The following is a 25,985-nucleotide window of genomic DNA, read 5'->3' on the forward strand; positions in this document are numbered from 1 at the left end:
ACACACTCCTGAAACAGAAAGTGGACCTCAACCAGGGAAATTGGAGGGAGTTGCCGGGGCCCTCTCCAGGTAGAGGCACTGACATTGGAGAGAAGTGACTGGGGTCCATCCCTCGTACTGAGTTGGTGGCCTTTCAGAACACAGAGGGACCAGAAACTGTCCAAGGTGTGATACTGTGACCACCCAGGAGACTCTGCACAGAGGAGTACCTTGCTGCACACTGAGAGGAGATGAAGTGTTGGACATGGAGGAGAGAGGCCCAGAGATTGAGGTACATTTATTGGCACCCAGTACTCTATCTTTTATTGTATTCCTGTTTATCATTGCCAGTGCGTTTGTCACCATCAGCTTTCCAACACAATACCATTGTTGTTCAGTGCACAGTGGTGGGCGAGTGGAGCAACTCCACCCGCTCACAGAACTCCTCTAATTCCGCCACATTTTTATGCAACTCCGCAGAATTCCGCATAGTGCAACTCCGCAAGCTCCGCAAACACCTAGAGAAAGGTGGTACCCCTCATTTTATGAATCAGGACACGGTTCCCAGGGGGATGAAGAAAAAATAGAATATAAGGGGTCAGGACTCCATGGGACTGATAGAGGTGTGCTTGAGGGACCACTCATGAGGAGAACATTGTAGAAAATGTTTTTTTTTGCATGTGTGAAGCTTCACGGACCATCGCACTGCTCAGCGCAGCCCCTATGTATATCCTTGGCAGACCCGTGATTACAGCACTCAATTAAAAAAACACTCACAGACCCACTCACACACTCTCTCACACCCCACACTATGGGGCCTATTACGATTGCGGATTTCCCGCATCCACCGGGCCGGCGGTGGCTTCCGCCGGCCCGGAGGATGCGGGAAATTCCCTGGGGAGCCTTGAAAGACCCACCGTCATATTAGGATGGCTGGTGGGTCTTACTATCTGTCTGCCGCTTTTCCGCCGCGGGCGGAATCCGCCCGCGGCGGAAAAGCATTAACATGGCTGGCGGTGTCTATCAGACACCGCCAGCCATATTAGGATGCCTGCGGAAAGATGCCTTTACACGGTGGCATTTCCGCTGTGTAAAGGCATACGGATTTGTGTTTGGGGGCCCGTTGCGGGCCCCCAGGGGTGAAGGGGGGAGTGGGGGGTGCACATGGGGGGTACCTATGGTACCCCCCTGCATTTGCCTGCACAAAGCGGCAGGCACTGCGAGGTGCCTGCCGCTTTGTGCATGCAAATGCACAACTTACTTTTTTATCATTGTGGCGGGTGCTGCTTCAAGCAGCACCCGCCGCAATGATAAAAATACAGGATGTGACCGCCAGGATGGCGGTCACATTCTAATTTGCATGGAGGGACCGCCGCTGCCCCTGCGGACGGTCCCTCCTTCTCTATGGTGGCGGACGGACTCAGGTCCGTCCGCCATCATAATGGGCCCCTATATGTACGCCAATCAAGACCTAAAGAGCTAAATGGCCTTTCACCTACATTTGTCCTACCTTGCTCTGCAAAATGGTTCTAGCACTGATCTTTTACTCAGTTATGTGCTGATTGAATGTTGATCGGTTTCCTTGAAACTGGCCTTATTTATTATGCATGAGGATTCTTAGAAAAGTCTCCTGCACATGACGTGCATAACAGGATTAACACACTCTGTATAAAAGTCATAGTCATCTACATCCTAGGGTGCAAGAACTACTTTACATAATTGTAGGTATTGATTTAGGCTCACTTACATAATTGTACTCACAACATATAGATTGTGTTAGGAACCCCGAGGATATCTTTATGGCATAAAAGAACCAGACCATCACTAGATAGACAGAGGAAAATCTTTCATGCCTACACAAGACACTGACGTCCCGGCATGCCAAAGCTACAACACGCAGCGATCTGACATCCTTTGCGGGATGTCCAACATGAGACCAAGACAGGGTCTTTTGTTCTCTCCCATCAGGTAATGGAGGTTGGCTCTTTCCTAGGGAATTCTTATCATCATACCCATATACATGCTAGGTACACTTAGGGAGGGTTTGACTCTTAGGAGTACCCTTGATTACTATCATATCTATATGCCTACATATATGAACTGTTTTGGATCACTGACAGAATCGAGGAGCAAAATATCGACCTGCCAAAATATCGAGGAGAAAATATAGAATGCCAGAATATCGACTTCCTATCTACAAACAGGTAAGTACAAAAATATCGACTCCAAAATATTGATTGAAAAAATATAGACAGTCAAAATATTGATTTTTTTAAATGTCTTAATAGTAATTTAAAATTAATATAATAATAAATAAAATTAATTTAAACATACTTAAAATACTTAAATAAACTTAAAATTAATAAATAAACAATTTAACTTAAAAAAATAATAATACATATATATATATATATATATATATATATATATATATATATATATATATATTTGCCACCAAAGTAAACCCGTTACAGAGGGCACACTTTACACAACAGGTGCGAGTATCAGGGACGGGTATTCCCTGTATTTAATTCACCAACAACTTTAATTATACTCGCACTCCACCAGGATGTTTTAAGGCAGGTTTATTTTAACCAACGCGTTTCAATCTTGCGATCTTGCTCACGGTTACACGGTTGTAACCGTGAGCAAGATCGCAAGATTGAAACGCTTTGGTTAAAATAAACCTGCCTTAAAACATCCTGGTGGAGTGCGAGTATAATTAAAGTTGGTGGTGAATATATATATATATATATATATACATATTATTAACAAAACACATACAATATTTTTACCATAGTATAGCGAGAGGGTTACATTTACTATTACCACTCCAGCGAGTGTAACAGTAGGGAAAGCGTTGGATAGCGTATAGGTAAAAATTACTATTCCCACTCCAGAGAGTGCAACAGTAGGGAAATCGTTGGATAGCGTAGGGGTAAAAATTACTATTTCCACTCCAGTGAGTGCAATAGTAGGGAAAACGTTGGATAGCATAGGGGTTTAAATTACTATTCCCACTCCAATGAGTGCAACAGTAGGGAAAACATTGGATAGCGTAGGGGTTTAAATTACTATTCCCACTCCAGTGAGTGCAACAGTAGGGAAAGCGTTGAATATCGTAGGGGTAAAAATAACTATTCCCACTCCGGAGAGTGCAACAGTAGGGAAAGCGTTGGATAGCGTAGGGGTAAAAATTACTATTCCCACTCCAGAGAGTGCAACAGTAGGGAAAGCGTTGAATAGCGTAGGGGTAAAAATTACTATTTCCACTCCAGTGAGTGCAATAGTAAGGAAAACGTTGGAAAGCGTAGGGGTTTAAATTACTATTCCCACTCCAATGAGTGCAACAGTAGGGAAAGCGTTGGATAGCTTAGAGGTAAAAATGACTATTCCCACTCCAGAGAGTGCAACAGTAGGGAAAGCGTTGGATAGCTTAGAGGTAAAAATTACTCTTCCCACTCCAGAGAGTGCAACAGTAGGGAAAGCGTTGGATAGCGCAGGGGTAAAGAGGGGTAAAGATTACTATTCCCACTCCAGAGAGTGCAACAGTAGGAAAAGCGTTGGATAGCGTAGGGGTAAAAATTACTATTTCCACTCCGGTGAGTGCAACAGTAGGAAAAACGTTGGATAGCGTAGGGGGTTTAAATTACTATTCCCACTCCAGTGAGTGCAACAGTAGGGAAAGCGTTGAATATCGTCGGGGTAAAAATAACTATTCCCACTCCAGAGAGTGCAACAGTAGGGAAAGCGTTGGATAGCGTAGGGGTAAAAATTACTATTCCCACTCCAGAGAGTGCAACAGTAGGGAAAGCGTTGAATAGCGTAGGGGTAAAAATTACTATTTCCACTCCAGTGAGTGCAATAGTAGGGAAAACGTTGGTTAGCGTAGGGGTTTAAATTACTATTCCCACTCCAATGAGTGCAACAGTAGGGAAAGCGTTGGATAGCTTCGAGGTAAAAATGACTATTCCCACTCCAGAGAGTGCAACAGTAGGGAAAGCGTTGGATAGCTTAGAGGTAAAAATTACTATTCCCACTCCAGAGAGTGCAACTGAAGGGAAAACGTTTGATAGTGGGAGGGTAAAAATTACTATTCCCACTCCAGTGAGTACAACAGTAGGGAAAGCGTTGGATAGCGTAGGGGTAAAAATTACTATTCCCACTCCAGAGAGTGCAACAGTAGGTAAAGCGTTGTATATCGTAGGGGTAAAAATTACTATTCCCACTCCAGAGAGTGCAACAGTAGGGAACGCGTTGGCTAGTGGGAGGGTAAAAATTACTATTCCCACTCCAGTGAGTACAACAGTAGGGTAAGCGTTGGATAGCGTAGGGGTAAAAATGACTATTCCCACTCCAGAGAGTGCAACAGTAGGTAAAGCGTTGTATATCGTAGGGGTAAAAATTACTATTCCCACTCCAGAGAGTGCAACAGTAGGGAAAGCGTTGGATAGCGTAGGGGTAAAAATTACTATTTCCACTCCAGTGAGTGCAATAGTAGGGGAAGCGTTGGATAGCATAGGGGTAAAAATTACTATTCCCACTCCAGAGAGTGCAACAGTAGGAAAAGCTTTGGATAGCGTAGGGGTAAAAATTACTATTTCCACTCCAGTGAGTTCAATAATAGGGAACGCGTTGGATAGCTTAGGGGTTTACATTACTATTCCCACTCCAGTGAGTGCAACAGTAGGGAAAGCGTTGGAGAGCGTAGGGGTAAAAATTACTATTCCCACTCCAGAGAGTGCAACAGTAAGGAATGCGTTGGATAGTGAGAGGATAAACATTACTATTCCCACTCCAGTGAGTGCAACAGTAGGGAAAGTAAATACTTCATATATGAATAAAAATAACATAAATATTAATACCAATTACAAATTAATTTAAATAATTAACATTTTTATATATTATATTAATTAATCAAATATAAATACAAATAAAAAATAATTTTTATTAATATTTACCTACTAATACAAATTATTTGCCAATTTACAATAAATTAATTAACAATTTAAAAATAATAAAAAATTAGATCAAAAAATACAAATTAAAAAAATTAAATTACTTACAATTAAATTATTTCCCACCCTATTTCCCTATAAACCCACAACCCACTACAGAAATTAAATTAATTAAATTAACATAATTATCAATTAATCAATTATTTAAAATTAATTACCAATTATATTTTAATTAATTACCAATTATTCATTAATTAACAATGAATTCAAAATAAATACCAATAAATAAATTAACATATTTAATTAATTATAATTAAATTACTTCCCACCCTATTCCCCTATAAACCCACAACCCGCTGCAGAAAATAAATTACTAACAATAACATATTTAACAATTAATCAAATAAAAATAATGAACAATTATATTTTAATTAATTACCAATCAATAATTAATTAACAATTAATTCTAAACATATACCAATAAATAAATTGACATATTTAATTAATTATAATTAAATTACTTCCCACCCTATTCCCCTATAAACCTACAACCCGCTACAGAATTATATCACCCAAAAATTTTAAATAATATTAACTTACTTACCTAAAATTCGATATTTTTGTTGTCTATATTCTATCCATTCGATATTTTGTCCATTCTATATATTTGATTCGATATTAATGCTATTCTATTCGATATTAATACTATTCTAATTGATATTTTGGTAGTCTATATTCTATCTAGTCGATATTATGTCTATTCTATATTTTGTACTCAATATTATTGTTACTCGATATTAAAAATTCGATATTTTGACTGTACACCAACTGTTTTAGCACCATGGTAGAATTCTACCTTTTATTTACATTGTTTGCTCTTGTCATCTTATACCTTTGCTGCTGTCTAATGATTGTCCCACAAACATGATTTATTCTAGAATGACGCTGTTTCAATTAATCCTTATTGAACACGTCCCCAACATTTATTCCGAGTAGCTCTCTGAGTCTAAGTGAGTAAGATTGACTGAGCTAAAATTACTGTACTGTTTTCCTGATTCCTGAAGGATAAAGGGTTGTCATGTTTGATAGTTGCTAGAAACTATCCGTTCCTTGGTAAGGTTAAGGGGATTATAGTGGCACTGTAAGCTAGCTGGTCTAAAGGCTAAAGTATCCTATGAGCGTGTCCCAAATCTGTCTAGACACCAATCCCTTTGTTTATTTTGTCTAAATGTGAAGATCCTATGTATTTTTAGAAACCACATGACAACACAATCACTCACACACCTATTAATATGTCCATACACCCACTCACACACCCAATTACATTCCCATATAATCACTCACACATCCACTCACTGACCCAGAGAAGTACTCACGGACCCACACAAGGCACTTACATACCCACTCACACAGCCACACAAAGCACAAATACAGCCACTTACACACCCAGTTACACACCCACACAGCCATTTACATACCTATTCACACATTCTTACAGCAAAACCACTGACACACCCATTCATATACCCATACAGCCCCTCAAACACCACTCACAGACCCACACAGCCACTTACACACCCATTTCCATACCCACCCATCACACACTCACACAGCTACTTATACACTAAGACAACTACTCAAGCAGCCACTCACACACCCATACAGCTACTTTCACACCCACTGAGAGATCTGGAAAACCACTCACACATCTGCACAGCCACATACACTCCCATTCACATACCGATACAGACACTGATACATCTACTCAGAGATTCAGAGAACTACTCACACACCAACTCACATACCCACACAGGCACTCACCCACTCACACAGCCATACACACCTATGCAACCACTCACATACCCACTCACATACCTGTAGAGCTACTCACACACTCACAAAACCAATCACACAGCAAGATACCGATGTACTCATACACCCGCCACATACTCACCCACCCACTTACATACCAACAAAACCATTCACAAAGTCCTAGAGCCACTCAAACACCCATTCACTGACCCACATAACCACTTACACATCCACTCACACACCCACGACATACTCACACACCCACTGAAAACCTACCATACACCCACTTGCATACCCACACAACCACTCACACACCTCTACTGCCGCTCATACACCCAGTCAGAGGCTTAGAAGACCACTTGCTCACCCACTCAGACACCCATGCAGTCACACACACACACAGTTAGAGGCCCACACAGCTACTTACATATCCAGTGACACGCCCACAGAGACACTGATACAGTTACTCACATGTCCACTCAACCACTCACATACGCAGACACCCATCCATACAGCCAGTCATATAACAATCTATACAACCATACTCAGACACAGTCTCTTAAACACTTAAAGAACTACTTATGTATCTACTTACTTGATTATAGTATGTGATTCCTCCTTGTATGTTTGTTTTTCAGGTGTCTCAAGTAGAGCATGTGCCATGTGAATGTGTCTTTAACGTATCTCTTGACAGTTTGTTGATGCATAGATGGCATTGGACACATTTTGGATTAACTTTCTTTTCTTCTGAAGGGATGGAGAAATATTCTCAAACGGCGGAGGACTTCTTTGGATGTGGTAAGTCTTCTTCTTCATCCTGCTCTTTCCCTTAGCAAAAGACATATTAACTTTGAAACTCTCTTCTTTTGAAGGAAAGCCAAAAAAACAATGGAGCTGTGGTTTTCAGACTGTCTCCAGAGAGATGTGAAACCCAAATACCTGTTTTCATGTGTAGTTTGCAAGGTTAATGGGTGGGGATTTACTATATTCAATGAGAATTTGCGGCGGATTCGTGGTCACATTGGATCCAGGGATCCATAAAATGAATTTAAAATAGAGAAAGACTTACTGAATTGCTTTGTTGGAACGTTTACATACGTTACATGACTTTGATATTTTAATTATTACTTTTAAAGTGTATAATAAGAATAAGTGTGTTATCAAAATGAATGTATAAACTTGTAAAAATATATTATATTAAATTAAACTTATAGGTAAAATTGTACTAGAATTGCATTTTTTTTTTAAAAAGTGAGAAATTCACTAAAAAACCAAAGGTTACATAGATGTTATACTTAAGAAATAGCATTAAAAAACGGTAGAAATTCACTGGAAAAAGCCAAAGGTTATGGGGACGTTATAGCTAGGATATAGAATTTAAAAAAAAGTTTAGAAATTCACTGGAAAAACCAAAGATTACAAGGTCTTTAAAGTTAGGCTCAGATTGTGCACATACAAAACTATAGAAATTCAGCATTTATAGTTACCTGAGCTAGCTATAAATTAAGCCTCCGCAATGCGCTGTTGAGGACCTCACGTATTACATCACTCATAACATGGCCAGTGACATTACTAATGACATCACTCCTGACATCTCAAATTACTACAGGTAACAATTGACAACTTCAGCTCAGAATGTCCCACACATATCAGCATAAAAAGTTTCCAACAGGGCAAAGATTCTTCATAAAAGATATAAAGTATTGTAAGCTCGGATGCACAGCATATAGTAAGCATTGCTGGGATCTTAAATACTGCCTAAACTGTGGATTGCTGACTGTATTTTAAAGTTTTTAACTTTTTAACTTTAAAACTTTAATGTTTTTGTACTTGGACTTTCAATCAATTTTGCGGGTCCCCAGTCCACCACGGCACTTCCTGCCCTTTCAGTGGAGGGACGTGGCTTCCCCCCCTTGCTCCCTTATTTCTGGATAGTTCAGCTGACACACTACATAACCGGCATGTGTTCTTTGATGCGCAGCATATAGTAAACAGGGCGCTGAGGGGTTACGTTGCACAATCTTAATTACTGCCTAAACTGTGAATCGCTGACTGTTTATTTTAAAACCTGTATTAAGTTACCTGCTTTTACTGTGTTTGCACTTGCACTTTCGCTCGCTTCTGCTGGCGCACACAGCCACAGCACTTCCTGCCTTTTGAGCAGAGGTACAAAAGGGGGTGGTGATGGACGGAGCATCTGAACCAATCAAACACTCACACCCAGTCAAAAGATCTGGGTTTGATCCATCACCGTTCTTTAGCCCACTCTGCCACCCCAGTTCAGACATGGCTATATGCAAATCAGTCTGACCCTGTGCCTCATGGGAACAGTCCAGCCCGAACTGCCAAGCCATGCCTTCCCTGGACCGGAAACAAGCTTCCGAGGACCGGTTTCTGGCATTCCAGCCGTCTTCAGCCCGGCCGCATACCCTGCCACACTTATGGCGGCCAAAGCGGTACAAAAGGGGGTGGTGATGGACAGAGCATCTGAACCAATCAAACACTCAAACCCAGTCAAAAGATCTGGGTTTGTTCCATCACCATTCTTTAGCCCACTCCGCCACCCCAGTTCAGACATGGCTATATGCAAATCAGTCTGACCCTGTGCCTCATGGGAACAGTCCAGCCCGAACTGCCAAGCCATGCCTTCCCTGGACCGGAAACAAGCTTCCGAGGACCGGTTTCTGGCATTCCAGCCGTCTTCAGCCCGGCTTGCTTGAATCCAGTGGCAAAGTGAGCAAGGGACTCACGTCTGAGCATACCCTGCCACAATTATGGCGGCCAAAGCGGTACAAAAGGGGGTGGTGATGGACGGAGCATCAGAACCAATCAAACACTCACACCCAGTCAAAAGATCAAGGTTTGATCCATCACCGTTGTTTAGCCCACTCTGCCACCCCAGTTCAGACATGGCTATATGCAAATCAGTCTGACCCTGTGCCTCATGGGAACAGTCCAGCCCGAACTGCCAAGCCATGCCTTCCCTACACCGGAAACAAGCTTCCGAGGACCGATTTCTGGCATTCCAGCCGTCTGCAGCCCGGCTTGCTTGAATCCAGTGGCAAAGTGAGCAAGGGACTCACGTCTGAGCATACCCTGCCACACTTATGGCGGCCAAAGCGGTACAAAAGGGGGTGGTGATGGACGGAGCATCTGAACCAATCAAACATTCACACCCAGTCAAAAGATCTGGGTTTGATCCATCACCGTTCTTTAGCCCACTCTGCCACCCCTGTTCAGACATGGCTATATGCAAATCAGTCTGACCCTGTGCCTCATGGGAACAGTCCAGCCCGAACTGCCAAGCCATGCCTTCCCTGGACCGGAAACAAGCTTCCGAGGACCAGTTTCTGGCATTCCAGCCGTCTTCAGCCCGGCTTGCTTGAATCCAGTGGCAAAGTGAGCAAGGGACTCACGTCTGAGCATACCCTGCCACACTTATGGCGGCCAACGCGGTACAAAAGGGGGTGGTGATGGACGGAGCATCTTAACCAATCAAACACTCACACCCAGTCAAAAGATCTGGGTTTGATCCATCACCGCTCTTTAGCCCAGTCTGCCACCCCAGTTCAGACATGGCTATATGCAAATCAGTCTGACCCTGTGCCTCATGGGAACAGTCCAGCCCGAACTGCCAAGCCATGCCTTCCATGGACCGGAAACAAGCTTCCAAGGACCGGTTTCTGGCATTCCAGCCGTCTTCAGCCCGGCCTGCTTGAATCCAGTGGCAAAGTGAGCAAGGGACTCACATCTGAGCATACCCTGCCACACTTATGGCTGCCAAAGCGGTACAAAAGGGGGTGGTGATGGACGGAGCATCTGAACCAATCAAACACTCACATCCAGTCAAAAGATCTGGGTTTGATCCATCACCGTTCTTTAGCCCACTCTGACACCCCAGTTCAGACATGGCTATATGCAAATCAGTCTGACCCTGTGCTCTCATGGGAACAGTCCAGCCCGAACTGCCAAGCCATGCCTTCCCTGGACCGGAAACAAGCTTCCGAGGACCGGTTTCTGCCATTTCAGCCGTCTTCAGCCCAGCTTGCTTGAATCCAGTGGCAAAGTGAGCAAGGGACTCACGTCTGAGCATACCCTGCCACACTTATGGCGGCCAAAGCGGTACAAAAGGGTGTGGTGATGGACGGAGCATCTGAACCAATCAAACACTCACACCCAGTCAAAAGATCTGAGCAGAGGGCTCCCTCTTTTCCGGGGAGTTCAGCTGACATATTACATAACCGGCATGTGTACACGGATGCGCAGTGGCATGCCAAAGGCAAGCCTGTCTGCTCCCATCCGTGCCTGGATTGCGGTTAGCACCAGCCACGCTCCCCCTTTCATTATCTGTAAGAGCATTTCTTGGCCACGGGACTCCCTCCTGGCTATAAGGGAGAATTTATGTCCATAAGCCCATGATATTGACCTGGTGAGTGCTGTACTTCCCCCTTCAATATAATTAAACAATGGTCCTAAACCTATTGATTGAAATAATTGACCCAATCAATCTTCATTCATTGAGTCAAATATTCTAGAGCATTTCAACTGAATCTGCTCCAATTCACAAATATAATTAATAGTAAAACATAACGGCCACTACAACAAAACCAGAGTTACAATGTATTTAATTCATTGTCTCCTGTTTCTAAGTTCATTTCATACAGTATTACAGTTTTTTCAGAAGTAAAAAATGGGAGAGGTTGCCCAAAAGTAGCGTGCAAAAGATAGTGATCAGAGTGTATTAGGTGAAATAAAGAAGGGAAAAGGAATTCACAGTAATAATCATAACAAATTCATATTACTTCTCAGTCAATAACGGTATTCTGATTTTTTCCGTATTGGGTGTACCTGGCCAGACAAGATTTTAATAACTGAGGGTGAGCTAGACTGCCTTTTTATAACCAAAACTTGGTTGAAAACCTGGAGTAACCAGATATTGTGCACACCTCCCCCACCCGGCTATCGTATCCAAAGGGCAGATAGACTGGTGCAAAGGGGTGGTGGCCTTGCAATTATCTATCGAGATATCAGGGAATGTACCATAAACGAACTCCCAACCTTAAAGGAGCAGAAAGTGTTGGGTTCCGTATTCAGGTCCATAATTCCTTTACCTTCGCAGGAGCATTAGTTTATCGTCCGCCAGGTCAGCATAAGGATTTTTCTCGGAAAGCATTGAGGAAGTACTTAGCAACTTGGCTGTCAGGTTCTCTAATTTTACATTATTAGGTGATATAAATATTCACCTGGACTTCCCTACTGATCCGGGTGCAATCTCTTTCAAGGATACAATGGATGTTCTTGGTCTTTCTTTACTCACCCTGAATACGACACACAGGGCAGGCCATGTTTTGGACTGCATCTGTTCAAATTTAGACACACTTAATGTAAAGTCTCCTGTAATACAATCTTGGTCGGATCACTCATTTATTCCTTTTGATTTCTCTACGGAGGGGAGCCCCATAGGCAAAGGCTAAGGGAAAACCTCTCAATTGGGCAAGCCAAATTGGAAAACTATCATAGGGTGTCCTGATCTAGCCTCCAAAGCAATTGAATGTAGACCTACGATTACGGGAAACCCGGCAACGGATAATAAACGCTTTGGAGACTGGATGCTTAAATTAAGTGAGCAATCGGGCCCTACTAGTACTAGAAATAGGCAACATCACAAGAAAGCAGCTGCCCCTTGGTTTACACAACTACTAAAAGGAAAACAAGGTGAAGTGCGGGCCCTAGAACGAAAATGGTGTCAAAATTATGAAAGCGGGGATCTTAGTGTCTATAAATCATCACGAAGACACTATCACACTTTGATTAAGGCTGTCAAAATACATTTTTATACGGCAGCCACAGAAGCTACCAGCAACAATCAGAAAGCGATTTTTAAGATCGTAAATGTGTTTAACAATCCAAAAATACTGTTGCAGGAAATCCCCCCTTCTCAGAAGCTCTGTAACACCATAGCCGATTTTTTTGAACAAAAAGTACAGGTCCTTATTAAAGATTTTTCCCCGACAGACCCACCAGCTCAAGATGAAAGGGATTTGACGGTCACTGATATAGCCCGTATGAAGACCTTCCGGCCCATTAGTCTGGATGAAACCCGCCATGCCAAATTAGCTGTCAAGTCGGGATCTCCTTTTGACCCCTGCCCCCCATTGTATTACAGGCTCTGGTTGATACAGTTAACCCCATTATCAACAAAATCATAAACTCCTCACTGTGTACAGCAAAGATTCCAGCGGAGTGGAAACTGGCAGTGCTTAAGCCTTTACAGAAGAAGCAGCTGGCACATCCTACAATCTTGTCAAATCTCCGGCCTATTTCGCTTCTTCCTGTCTCATGTAAACTAACAGAAATATTTGTGAACAGACAACTCACAAAATTCCTGGAGGATAATAATGTCTGGCACCCCAATCAATCGGGTTTTAGAGCTCAGCACTCCACAGAATCGGCCCTTCTGTTCACTACGGATACCATATGCGCTGCTATGGATCAGGGAAAGAAGGCTGTTCTGATATTATTAGACCTGTCTGCAGCCTTCGACACGGTCTCACATGCCATCCTTATAGACCGTTTAGTAACATCTGGCATAGCAGACGGCGTATTGGAGTTGATTAAAAACTTCCTGAATGACAGGCGCCAAGTGGTCAATCTAGGAGAGTTCTGCTCAGATGAAAAAGCTCTCACGTCAGGAGTTCCTCAGGGGTCCAGCCTGAGCCCGACACTTTTCAATGTTTATATGGCCCCCTTGATTAAGCTGATATCGTCCTTCAAGATTAGCACCATCTCTTATGCGGACGATACGCAGCTTATTCTAGTTATAGATAAAGATATGATGGATGCGGAAGAAAATCTTAAGAACTGCCTCTCAGCCACCTTTGAATGGATAAGTAAGAACCATCTGAGATGCAATTCTGGGAAAGCGGAAATCTTGCCGTTTGGCCTACAAAACCACTTTGTCTCTAAACTATGGTGGCCTGAAGATGCAGAGGTGCCTCCGAATACAATTAATGCAGCCTGAAATCTAGGCATTAAGTTCGACACCTCCCTGTCTTTTAAACAACATGCCCTGGCTGTAGCAGGTTCCTGCTTTAACATTAAAAACAGCTTGAGGAAATTATTTGATTAACTTCCACTGTCAGCCCGAAAAATGGTAGCAGTCGCTCTTATAACATCGAGATTGGACTACTACAACGGCCTGTAAGTGGGAACAAACAAAGCAGTCATATGTAAATTGCAGATGGTCCAGCATGCAGCGGCCAGCCTTGTGCTGAAGTGGCATAGGAAATCCTCGGCCTCAGCAGCATTGGATTCTCTTCATTGGCTACCAATTCACAAGCGGGTGCTGTTTAAAGTCCAAGTTATTACCTTTAGGGCCTTTCACTTACGAGGGCAAAAGTTTCTTCAAAAGAGTTTCAGGCGGTACTGCCCATCACGTAACCTTAGATCATTGAATGCGAATTTGCTGGCCATCCCCACTTTTAGACTCATCTCAAAGGGTGGCATATCCCTGGCCGCATTTGGATCTAAAGCTTGGAACAAACTCCCCCCTCATCTTCGTCTTATCGTCTCTGAATCAGTGTTCAGGAAATCACTGAAGACTTGGATCTACAGTCTTCCGGACACTTGCTGCAAAGCTTTAATATGAGTGTTTTGGCTTTACGAATGAATAGCAGTCTGACCGGCTTTTTTTCATCCTTCGCTGATCGTTAGCGCCAAGATGCTCCTTGGAGTGATAGTTGCGCTCTATAAAAACCCACTTACATTACATGGGGTTGCCATCATTGTGAGGGATTCAGGGGAGATCTCCACTACAGAGCTGAGAAATGTGGGCATGGTACAAGTTCTGAATTTCTGTATACCCATGACCTCCTTTACAAGACTATTGATATATATCGACTACCAGGCTGCCCACTCAGTCTATCCCTAGATCTATGCAACTTCATTGCCTAGCGCTTATTGCAATATGCCAACTATACAGCCCTAGGAGATTTTAACCTACATATTAATGATCCCAGCTGCACTCATGCTTCTCAGCTAATCATGTTACATATTGGACCAAATCTTACACAGCATGTAAAATCCCCCACTCACTGTGCAGGCCATATATTAGATTTATTGTTTGCGAACATTCCGCCCTTGGTAGCCTAGACCCCGCATCAGTTGGTCTGGACTGACCGCTACCTGGCCCCTTTTGCGTTCAGTTTGGAAAAATCACAACCTGGTGGAAAAATCTGCAATATTCCGAAAAGAAATCGGAAGGCGCTTACAGCAGAGACCCTTGGCCCAGTGCTGTTGAAGAGTCAACTGCAATTAATGAGCGACTCTAATGTAGACACGCTCGCACTGAACAGGTGGATCTCTGCTGCCCTGGACACCGTAGCGCCAGCCAGATTAGTTAGAATCTCAAGAAAATCTCTATCAGCCCCCTGGTTCTCTGAAGGCCTTCAGAGTGGAAAATAGTAGGTGTAAAAGATTGGAAAGCCTTTGGAGGAAATTATAGCCTAATGGCCAAACTGGCATATAAGAAAGCTCTACAAGAGTTCCACAAATTGATGAGGGTGGCAAGAAGGTACTACTTTGTGAAGCGCATTAACAGTGTTGATAACTCTGGCACTCGGGCAAGGAAATCTTTAGGATAGTCAGCTTCTGCGGCGCTTGAGAGCAAGATACAGCCACCTCCCTCATTTTGTATGAAGTTATTGGACTTTTTGGAGAATAAAATCCATTATGACACTTTTATGACAGAGGTTAGAGACAGCTGAAACAGAAGTATTGGGAAGTCTAAATATCAAGGATTCTTTTTCAGAATTCCTTCCTATCTCCCAACAAGCATCTCTGTCGGAGATGCTGAAATGTAAGTCAGGGTCGCCAGAGGATCTGTGCCCCCAAAATTTTGGAGGATATTGGCTCACCCGATCAGTCCAGCTCTAAGTCATATACGGAATAACCACTTTCAATGGGCATATTCCCTGATGTATGTAAACATGCTTTGTTATTGCTCCTTATGAAAAAACCTGATGTGGATCCGGGAGAGCTTAACAACTACTGCCCGATCTCATTATTGCCAGAACGGGCGAAGATATTGGAAAAGATGGTACAGCGCTAACTAACTAATGTTATTGATAGGCATGACTTTTTGCATGATACGTGGTCCGTTTTTTGGGCGCTTTTATCAGCGAGATGGCGCTATTGGAGGGTGTGGAGTCAGTAACAATGACTCAGGACACAAGAGCATCAGCAATGCTGGTGATTTTGGATCAGTACATAGAATTATACACAGTGAATCACCAAATCTTATTTGACAGACTCAAATCAATGCACATGGGAGGGGTGGCTCTCTCCTGGCTACAGTCCTAAAGACCGCATGCAAAGGGTCGCCCTTCAACCCTTTCTTTCGGAACCTAAGCCACTGTGGTGCAGGGTAGGCACGGTTTGGCCTTGAGCCCGGCACTGTTCAAAACCTATCTGGCACCCCTTTTTTTGCTCATTGACAACTGGGAAGCAAAGGCATTACCATACGCAGACGACATGCAGTTGGTATTCTCCTCAAGGATCATGATGCCAACTCTTTCATTAGACTTAAGGGTTGCTTGCAGGACATCTCCTGCTGGATGACTGACAATAAACTAAACATCAATGCGGAGAAGAGAGAGGTCTTGTTCTTTGGTAAGGCATCTCTGCCTTCAACTGGACTTTGGTAGCCGGCAGAAATGGACCTGCTAACTATCTCAGCAACTACCGCAAAAAATTGGGCGTAAAATGGGAAGCAGATCTTTCGTTTGCAGCCCAAGCATGTCACATAGCAGCCTCATGCTTTGTTAAGTTGAGAAGCTTAAGGAAACTTCTACATCTATTGCCGGAGGACTGTTTTATAGTCACAATATATGCCACAGTGACATTTTGGCTGGACTATGCAAATTGCCTTTACCTGGGATTACCTGCCTATCTGATCAAGAGAATGCAGATGGTACAAAATGCGGCTGCAAGATTAAAAATAATGAGTACCATGTCAGCACCACATCTCTCTGCATATTTGACAGCTCCATTGGCTACCGGTAGCAAAAAGGATAGAGTTCAAGGTGTGACCATGGGCTTTCGGGCACAGTGAGGCAGAAATCCTGGCAACCTTAAGCATCGGTTATGCCTCTACCAAAAAAAACGATCGCGGTCCAACTCTCAGCACCTGCACAGTAATCCTCGCTATGCAAAGTAACGCATAGGGGGTAGATCCTTCACGGTGGTGAAGGCCAGATTGTGGAATACCCTGCATACCAACATGTGCCTGATCCAATCTGAACTCGAGTTTAGAAAGACCTTGAAGTCTTGGCTTTTTAGCCAAAGCTATAATCTTGGCAGTCCCTCTCGCCTGCTTACCTGCTAAAGTGCCAGCACACCTCTGTCTGAGGTAGTTGTTGCGCTCTGTAAATGCTGTTAATAATAATAAAATAATAATTAGCTGCCTTAAGTTATTCGACAGAATCATTTCAGCGTGACAATTTCTACAGAACATAGAAGACTATGTGTACCAGGTACTAACCTATGTACATGTGCTTGTTTGCTTCAGACAATGGTTTATTTGTAAAGTGTTCACCATTGTATGAAGGTTGCAGGTAGTATGATCTTTAGAACCTTCTTAGAGTGTACATTAGTCTTAGTAGTAGTTTAACAGCACGCAAACAGTGTAGTACAGAGTAACCGTTCTCCATAGAATGAATAGTGTTAACAGTACACACTTTTATACTCATTTCCACTTCATTTCTCAAATTAGGTTCAGTGACTGTCAGGGGTTTGATACAGGTAAAGACTGTCCATAGTGAGGCATTAGCTATCTAATCGGGAATCTTTGTTTTTCATCTAAAGTTCTATACAGATTGAACATGTGCAGTACAGGTTACCCATTTATTAGTGGGTCATAGTCAACATGAACTCAGTTACCCATGAAGTGAAAGGTATAGGGGCACTGGTGCACATAACACTACGCACACCTGTTCTCTCAGAGAAAGGTCTGACATGAGAGGGCACCCCTCTCCACACCTGAGAGACAGATCCGAAAGGAGAGGCCAGCCCATATCCAATTGTGCTAGATACACGAGTTATCACAGAGTGAGATGTCTGACATGAGAGGCCTGTCACTTTCCACAAACTACTACACACTTTTCATTAAAGAGAGAGATTTGACAGGCAAGGGCATGCCCTCCCCAAACAATTCTATGCATACCCTTCATGTGAGAGAGTGGTCTAAAAGGAGAGGCCAGGTCTTTCACACACCCTACTATGCACACCCATCATCTGAGGGAGAAATCTGACATCAGAGGGTAGTCCCTCTCTACAGACAACACCATACACCCATCATCTGATAAAGGGGTCTGAAATGAGAAGTCATTCTATCCACACATACTATTACACACACCCATCATCTGAGAAAAAGGTCTGACAGGAGAGGCCAGTCCATCGACACACTCTACTGTGCATAGCCGTCATTTGAAAGAGAGGTATGACAGGAGAGATAGTAGTTGATCCCTATACATTACTATTCACACCTGTCATCTGTAAGAGAGGTCTGACAGAAGAGGACTGTACCTCCCCACACATGCACACACTTCATCTGAGACAGTGGACTGAAAGGAGAAGAAGATCCATCCACACATCATGTTATGCACACCCATCATCAGAGAGAAAGGCCTTAGAGGAGAGGCAGGCCAACTTCACATACTACTATGCGAACCCGTCATTTGAGAGAGAGGTCATAAAGTAAAGGCAGTCCATCCACTAACCCTGGGCGTAGGCTTGCTAGTAGCTCTACGCCCGGCTACGCGAAGATGCAGAAGTGCTGCATGAGCTACGCATAGCTATGCGAGCGTGCGTAGTTACTTGTCCCACCCATTTGTGATGTGTTTTTCTTGCTCGCAAACGCGTATTGCGTGTTTGGGACGCTGTTTGCGTGCTCGGGGGATAGTATCTCGCAAACTTACCCATACGGTCGCCTCCTATAGGAGTGGCCATCTTGTTTTTCACTTGTCCCGCCCATTCGCGATGCCTTATTTGTTGTTCCGGGTCGCGTATAACGTGTTCGCAATGCACATTTCATGTTTGGGAACGCGTCTAACGTGTTCACAGCACTTTTGCGTGCTCGGGGGAAATATCGTGCAAACTGACCCATGCGGTTGTGAATGGCATCGCCATCTTATTTTTTCACTCTATGCTATGGTTCTGGGGTCTGCTTTTCTATCCTCCCTCTATCTTTGCAACCCTTAGGTTTTTACACTGTTTTTCTGATTATCTATCCCTCTCTGTCCATAAGTCTATATTTTGCATTTTATTTCTACTTTTACTGTGTTTTTTAACTTTTCTACTTTTTTATATTACTTTCTTCCTTAAGCTCCTACTTCTTCCCCTAACTTTATTTTGTCCTACTAAATTTTCTTTTTCACCTCCCGTTCACCCCAGTACCATGCCTAAGGGTACTAACAGCTCCAAGGGCAAGCCGCCTGGCCCAAGAGACGTCTGCCTTGTGGCAGACTACGCCCTGCAGGGGTGCAAGCCCGGGAGCTTTTCAGCGAAGCGCAGGTGGCCGCCCTTGTTTGTTGTTGGCAGCAGACGGCAGGCCTGGCTCCGGGTACCCTAACCAGGAGCATCTCCCCTGGTGGGGGATGGTGCGCCAGGCAGTGTTTCGTCAATCAGGGGTCCGGTGCACCCATAACCAGCTGGCCCACCACTGGTCAGACATCTTGGTTCGGGGCTGGACCTCCTGGACCCACTAGGTGTTGAGGTCGAGGTCGTGGGAGTTGGTGAGTAGCTAATATTATATACTAGTAGTATAAGTGTTGTGTATAATTTTTTCCGAATAGCAAGAATACTGCTGCTTACATTGCAGGTAAATTATGTTTCAAAATCTTATTTGATTGTAGGACAAAGGTGCTCAGAGCTACTCTTACTTGTTTGCAACTTTGCTCTCGCTTGGGCTGATTATGTAAGAGTTTACTTAGAGAACTTAAGTTAGGTAATGCTATGGCTAGTCCGTCCTTTGTCTTCCTGTCACTAAGAAGAGATAGTGGTGGATGGATTGATAGGTTTAGTTACTATTAGTTGGTCATTTTTTAGAGGTCTGCGTGACACATCCTCTGTCACTGGGTGCTGCTTATCCCAGTCCTAAGTAGAACCTTTTGTAGTTTGTTTAGTGAGTGGTAAGGATTAGCAGTGTCACTAGCAGAACATCAGATGCAACCAACTAACAATTTGGTGTAGGCACACATTTATGCATGTGTCCTCCATCTATGCAAATTTGAGGGTTAAAATTGTAATTGCAGACTTAGTGAATAATTGGCCCATCTGGAACATGTGGGCTAGGTCAGGTGGTAGAAAGGCTTACATAGTATTCTGGAATCAGAATGGAACACTGGATTAGTGTTCATAAATATTAAGTAGACGGTCCATGAATCGTGCAATAATACTACTAGTCGATCTGATTAAATAGGTCCATTTTATTGCAATTGTTGTTTCCTAAAATGTTTGTTTCACAGTACACCAATCATTAATGTTTGTCTCAACCTTTAGTATATCCTACATGATCAGCACCCAGGGGCAAGAAGACGGGGTCACAGTTGGCGGGACAAGATCAAGATGCCTCCCAGGGCCAGGACCGCTCCACTACCGAGGGCTCTGCTGCTGGCCCCAGTAAGTCCTCCAATGGTTAATATTAATAATTATATTTCCTAACTTTTGCTACACCTTATTTTTTCCAGACTATTATTTCTGTTTCCTAAATCTATTTTTTTCCAAATCTTCTTTGATATAGACTGTTTCTAAATTTGTGTTATCCCTGCCTATAACTTCCTCTGCTATGACTCTCTGTACTACTACTATTAGTCTGTCTGTAGCTAAGCTTACCCAGTTGACCACTCTTTATTTGAAAGGTTTTAAATAAAGCTCAGATTCACCAATAGCTCTAGCCACTGAGTCCAGTCCTTTGGGTTGTCCTCTTCTAGGGCCAGATGTAGGTAGCCCTTTACCGGTCGGTAACGGCCGAAAATCGGTATTTTCGGCCGTTACCGACCGGTATTGAGCAATCGGGATGTAGGTGACCGAAAATCGCCTAAATCTGTAGATTTACCGATTCGGAAAAGTTACCGAATCGGTAAAATACCGAATCGGTAATTAACAAGTGGTAAAATTGAAGATTGAGATGTAGGTAAGTTCTTAAATACCGCTTTTGCTTCAAATTCGGTATTTAAGAGTCGGTATTTACCATGGATTCAAATCAGGTGGTAACCAGGTGCAGCCTATAAAAATGGACCCAAAATGCAATTCTGTTTGCACAATGGCGGCATTTTATGTCATTGCAAGACTGCTACGGCTACAGGAGGAAGGAGAGAGGGAATGGCAGAGACAGGAGCAGGTCTATAGGCAGAGGGTTACCTTGTTCATGCTCACAGAGGCAGAGATAATGCAGAGTTACAGGTTGGCCCCAGACACCATCTTGGACCTCATTAGGGACCTCCAACCACTGTTGCAGCACACTACCCCAAGGGCACATGCTATTCCACCCCATGTGCAGGTGCTGTGCAGCCTCCACTTGCTTGCGTCTGGGAGCTACCAGAGCGTGGTTGCTGCGGTGGGTGGGGTGACCCAGAGCAGCCTCTCAAGGTTTTTCCACAAATTCCTTGACGCCATGTTACAGAGGATGGACCATTACATATCTGTTCCTGCTACCCATGCTGAACTGGTACAAACAAAATCTGACTTTTACCAGATGGCTCGATTTTCAAATATAATTGGCTGCATAGATGGCACGCACATTCCCATTTGCCCCCCTGCTGCCACAGAATATATCTACAGGAATAGGAAGTCCACCCACACCATCAATGTGCAGGTAATTTGCAATGCAAAGTGCGCCATCACAGACATTGTGGCTAAATTCTCTGGGAGTACCCACGACTCCTATATTTTTCAAAACAGCGGCATCTATGCACGGCTGACTGCAGGGGAATTTGGTGAAGGATACCTCCTAGGTAAGACACAGTGTGCGACCCCTGTAACACCTATTGCAGTAAGAAGTGCATGTATGCATGTGAGTAATGTATTCCCATTTCCTTTTAGGAGACAGTGCATATGCCCTCCGCTCATTTATACTCACCCCCTACCTCAACCCCTTAACACCCAGCCAAATGAGGTATAACTGGGCCCACAAAAGCACACGGAATGTGGTCGAACGGACCTTTGGCATCTGGAAAAGCAGATTTAGATGCTTGCACAAGAGTGGAGGTGCAAGGCAGTATACCCCCATCACCTGGTGTAAGATAATTGCTGCCTGTGCCATGTTGCACAACCTTGCTGTGAAGAAGGGTACTGAGGTGGAGTTGTCAGACTACGAGGATCATGACAACGACATTGCTGTGCCTGAAACACAACCTGCTGGAGTGTCAACACCAAGTGATGGCAGATATAGACGTGAGGAGATTACGCGCAACTATTTCTGAGTAAGTAATGAGACACAGACAGGTTGTTTGGGGGACCACCGTATTTTAATGTAGCCACAACGTTCAAGCACTTCAGTGCAACAAAATTAACATCATGAATGTGGGGACTGTATGTCCCGGGTTACTTCACCCATGACCGGCAATGTCACTTGCGCCCGCACTTCCCTGAGCCACTGGGATGTTGATCGCTGCTTTCAGCATGCCCTGCAGCCTCAGCTGGGCGCCTGCTACTCCTACGTGGCTTCAATACAGCGCTTGCCATGCTGCTGCGGCTACTACTGTCTTCTGCCCCTGCCACATCCAGGGCAGGATTCTGTGCAGTGTGTGATATCAGCATAGCCTCTAGTGCACTTGTGATTCTGGCCATGCCCCTGGTGACCTCGGCCGGGTTCTGTGTCAGGCTCTCCTGCATATTAATGCCCCTACGGCAGAGCTGGGATGTGGCAGTGGCCAGACGATTGATGGCCATATTGTGGACACGGGCCTCCCTGCGTCTTGTGTGTTCCAGGCTGTCTAGTTTTGAGCAGAGCTGGCTAATCCCTGCAGCAATGTCCGCATTTGTTTTTGCAACCTCCTTATTGGAATCAACAATGTCACTCATGCCCTTCTCCATGTCTCCTATTTTCTCATTCAGGATTCGGAATTGGCGATGGCAAGCCTGAATGTATTTTCCCTGCATCCGTTGCATCCGTTGTATGCGCACCATGCTCCCCTCCAGCCCACGGAACACAGTGCCATCTCCACGTCCACCTGCACTGCTGGGTCTGCGTTGCCTTCTGCGCGAGGTGACTGGGTCATTGGTGGACTGCAGTGCAGCAGGACTCACATGTACAGTGACTTGAGCCTCACCCTCTGCTGCCTCCATTGCTGGTAGTCGGGCCACGACACGCCTCCTGGCTGGTGGGGGTGCAGGAACGGACAGGAACAGTGTTGGGGAGGTTTCTGGTGAGAAAACCAGGGGAGGGGATTGTGAGAGCTGTGGGGAGTGCATCAACTCTGGGGTCTGTACTGTCTCATCTTCATGGGAGATGCCAGTCATGTCACCTTCCTCCTGCGAGGCTTGTACTTGGCTTGGCCCTGCTTCCTCACTCTCCTCCCTCGCTGGTGCAGTCCCTTCTGTTTCTGTGGGTCTACTGGCTGATTTTGCACCTAGGTATAAATAAGCGTATATCAACTGTGTGCTACTGTGTACAGTGACTACAATAAATGCTTCACACATTTCACTTTCATTTATCTGCATTACTTTCAGTGACTAGCTGATGTCTGCGCGGTTACACATGGTCTTACATTGGCTGACTACATTTCCCATAATGCATTGCTCCTGTATAGTGCTAGCAGTACTGGACTGGGGTTGGCTTGTCCACAAAGGGTAAAGGGAAGCAGGTTGATATGGGGTGTCATGCTGAGCATGCGTCTTACCTTTTTTTGTTGCAGATCTGGCTGAGCTGTCCACATCTCCGAGTCCCTCGACGCTACCTGCCTCAATGGTTGAGGCCACCAACTCCTCCAGGTCAGTCAGGGGGGGCGCTGGGTTCCTGCCTCCACCGGTGATACCAGCCTGCTTGTGTATTTCCGACATCTTCTTCTTGGTGAGGCTCCTGATATCATAAAATCTTTTTTTCGGATCCTCAATGTTCCTGGGTGTGACTCCCACTGCATTAACTTTTTCTGCAATTGCCAGCTAGATTTTTCTTTTTGCAGACTCAGGGACAGTGAGGGAGTGCCTGCCAAATAGTTTGCTGTGCACTCTCACAACCTCCTCCACAAGTACCTGCAACTCCATGCTGCTGAACGTAATCTTCCTCTTCCTTTCAGCCTTCTGACTTTCACTGCTGCTTGCCATTTTTGTTTTTGTAAAGTTTCAACAAAACTCTCCCTGCTGCTCTGTGTCTCTGCTCTGCTCTGACTGCCTCTCCAGTACCTTCTAATTAGTTGCAGCTGCCTGGGTAGCCACTTCCTGCTAGGGAGGGGGAGGGTGGTAGCACCTGATTGGCTGTTTTCTTAAGTTTCACTTTTGCTTGCTTGCCGATTCGGAATTTACCGATTCGGTATTTACCGAATCAGTAATTACCGATTCGGTATTTTCCATTCATTCCTATGGGCCTTTTGGCCCATAGGAATGAATGGGAAATACCGAATCGGTAATTACCGATTCGGTAAATACCCATTCGGTAATTTCCGAGTCGGATACCGATTTTTACCGATTCGGTAAAAAATACAGATTTTTTCCCTACATCTCATTTACCGATTTTTGAATACCGAATCAGTAAAATTCAGTATTTAAGAATCGGTAAATGACATTTACCTACATCTGGCCCCTAGTCTTCTTAATCTTGAGGCTTTTGACAACAAAATGCCCAACCATATATTTGACTATTTTTGATAGGATATAGTACATACTACTACTGTTGTGGAGATTCTGCACAGCACAGAACTATGCATAAGACAATTGGAGGATGTTGGTGATGGGAGGTTGGACCTTCCTCACACCTCAGTCAGAACCCACAATCCCCTGGCCGACTAGCTATAGTCTCTCATTAGGTACCCAAACACCCACCGAAGACACATGATGATTAGACAATCCAGAACATAATACCACCCTTTCGCTCACTCACTCATGTAAGTCCACCACACCAAATACCACAGAGTCTATGTGTAAGTTCAAAAGGTTTATTTTTAACTAACAAGCTCTGTACATTGTTCTACAATTCAATTCAGTATACTATACGAGCCAGCTCCAACAGCAAAATGCATAAGATTAAAACAATAAACATTGCTCAGGCTAACTTTGCAAAGAGTAGAGTAGACTAGAATGCCCCTATGGAGCATAACACTACTAGTGTCTGCTCTTCTCTAGTACCCGATTTTGACTAGTGATGTAGTTGTATATGTATGTTTTACCTTTTTTTCCAATCTTGCTAGTGAAAAAGAATGAAAGGGGGAGGTGTGTATATCACATCTAAAAATGTGTAATGTCTTTTTTTAACCGTACTATGGGCCACCAGTGCCGGAGCCAGCGGCAATGAGGCCATTCCGGAGAGATCAGGAGATGCATGGGGTGAACAGCAGTAGTGGCGGGTGGTGGTGAGTTATATTCCTTACTTATTGATATTAAACTAGGGGCAAGGGTGTACACTCACTGTACTGTTGAGACTTAGTAAGTATGAAGTTGTAGTGAACATTAGACAACGGTTGAAGAAGACACCCTTTACATAGCAATGGCAATAGCAATAGCATTAGCAGCGTGAGTTGAGTAACCAATGACTCTTCTATCTGACTTCAACTCAGCTGTGAAAGTTTTATGGAGAAGAATAAAAGTTAGGTCAGATGACCTTGATGGTTGTGTTGAACAGAAAGGGAAAGAAGGGGGGAAGGAGGAAAGAAGGGCGAGATGTAATATGACAAGCAGAGAAGGATATGTTGGAAGCATGCAAAGGTGGCTGATAGAAATCAGATGCATGGGTTGTTGAAGGATGGGTGGAAGGTGAAAGAAGAGATGCCTGCCGAGTTAGGCGACACCGTATGGGTGGATAGGATAGCAAGAATCGTCAACAGTGTTTTGGTCAAACTCAAAGCCAAGGAAAACAAGGAAGGACGCATGGGTGGTTGTTGGTGAAACAAATTAAGGTTTGTTGGGAAATTAAGAAGAATGAAAGATGTTTACTTTGAATTGATGGATGTCTGGATGTATTCATCATAGATAGCATAGGTGGAGACTGTCGCTGGATGCAGGCCAGAGTCTTAGGGACCCATGAGG

The sequence above is a fragment of the Lissotriton helveticus genome, chromosome 5_1 (genome assembly GCF_964261635.1).
Source record: "Lissotriton helveticus chromosome 5_1, aLisHel1.1, whole genome shotgun sequence".
Classification (NCBI taxonomy): Eukaryota; Metazoa; Chordata; class Amphibia; order Caudata; family Salamandridae; genus Lissotriton; species Lissotriton helveticus.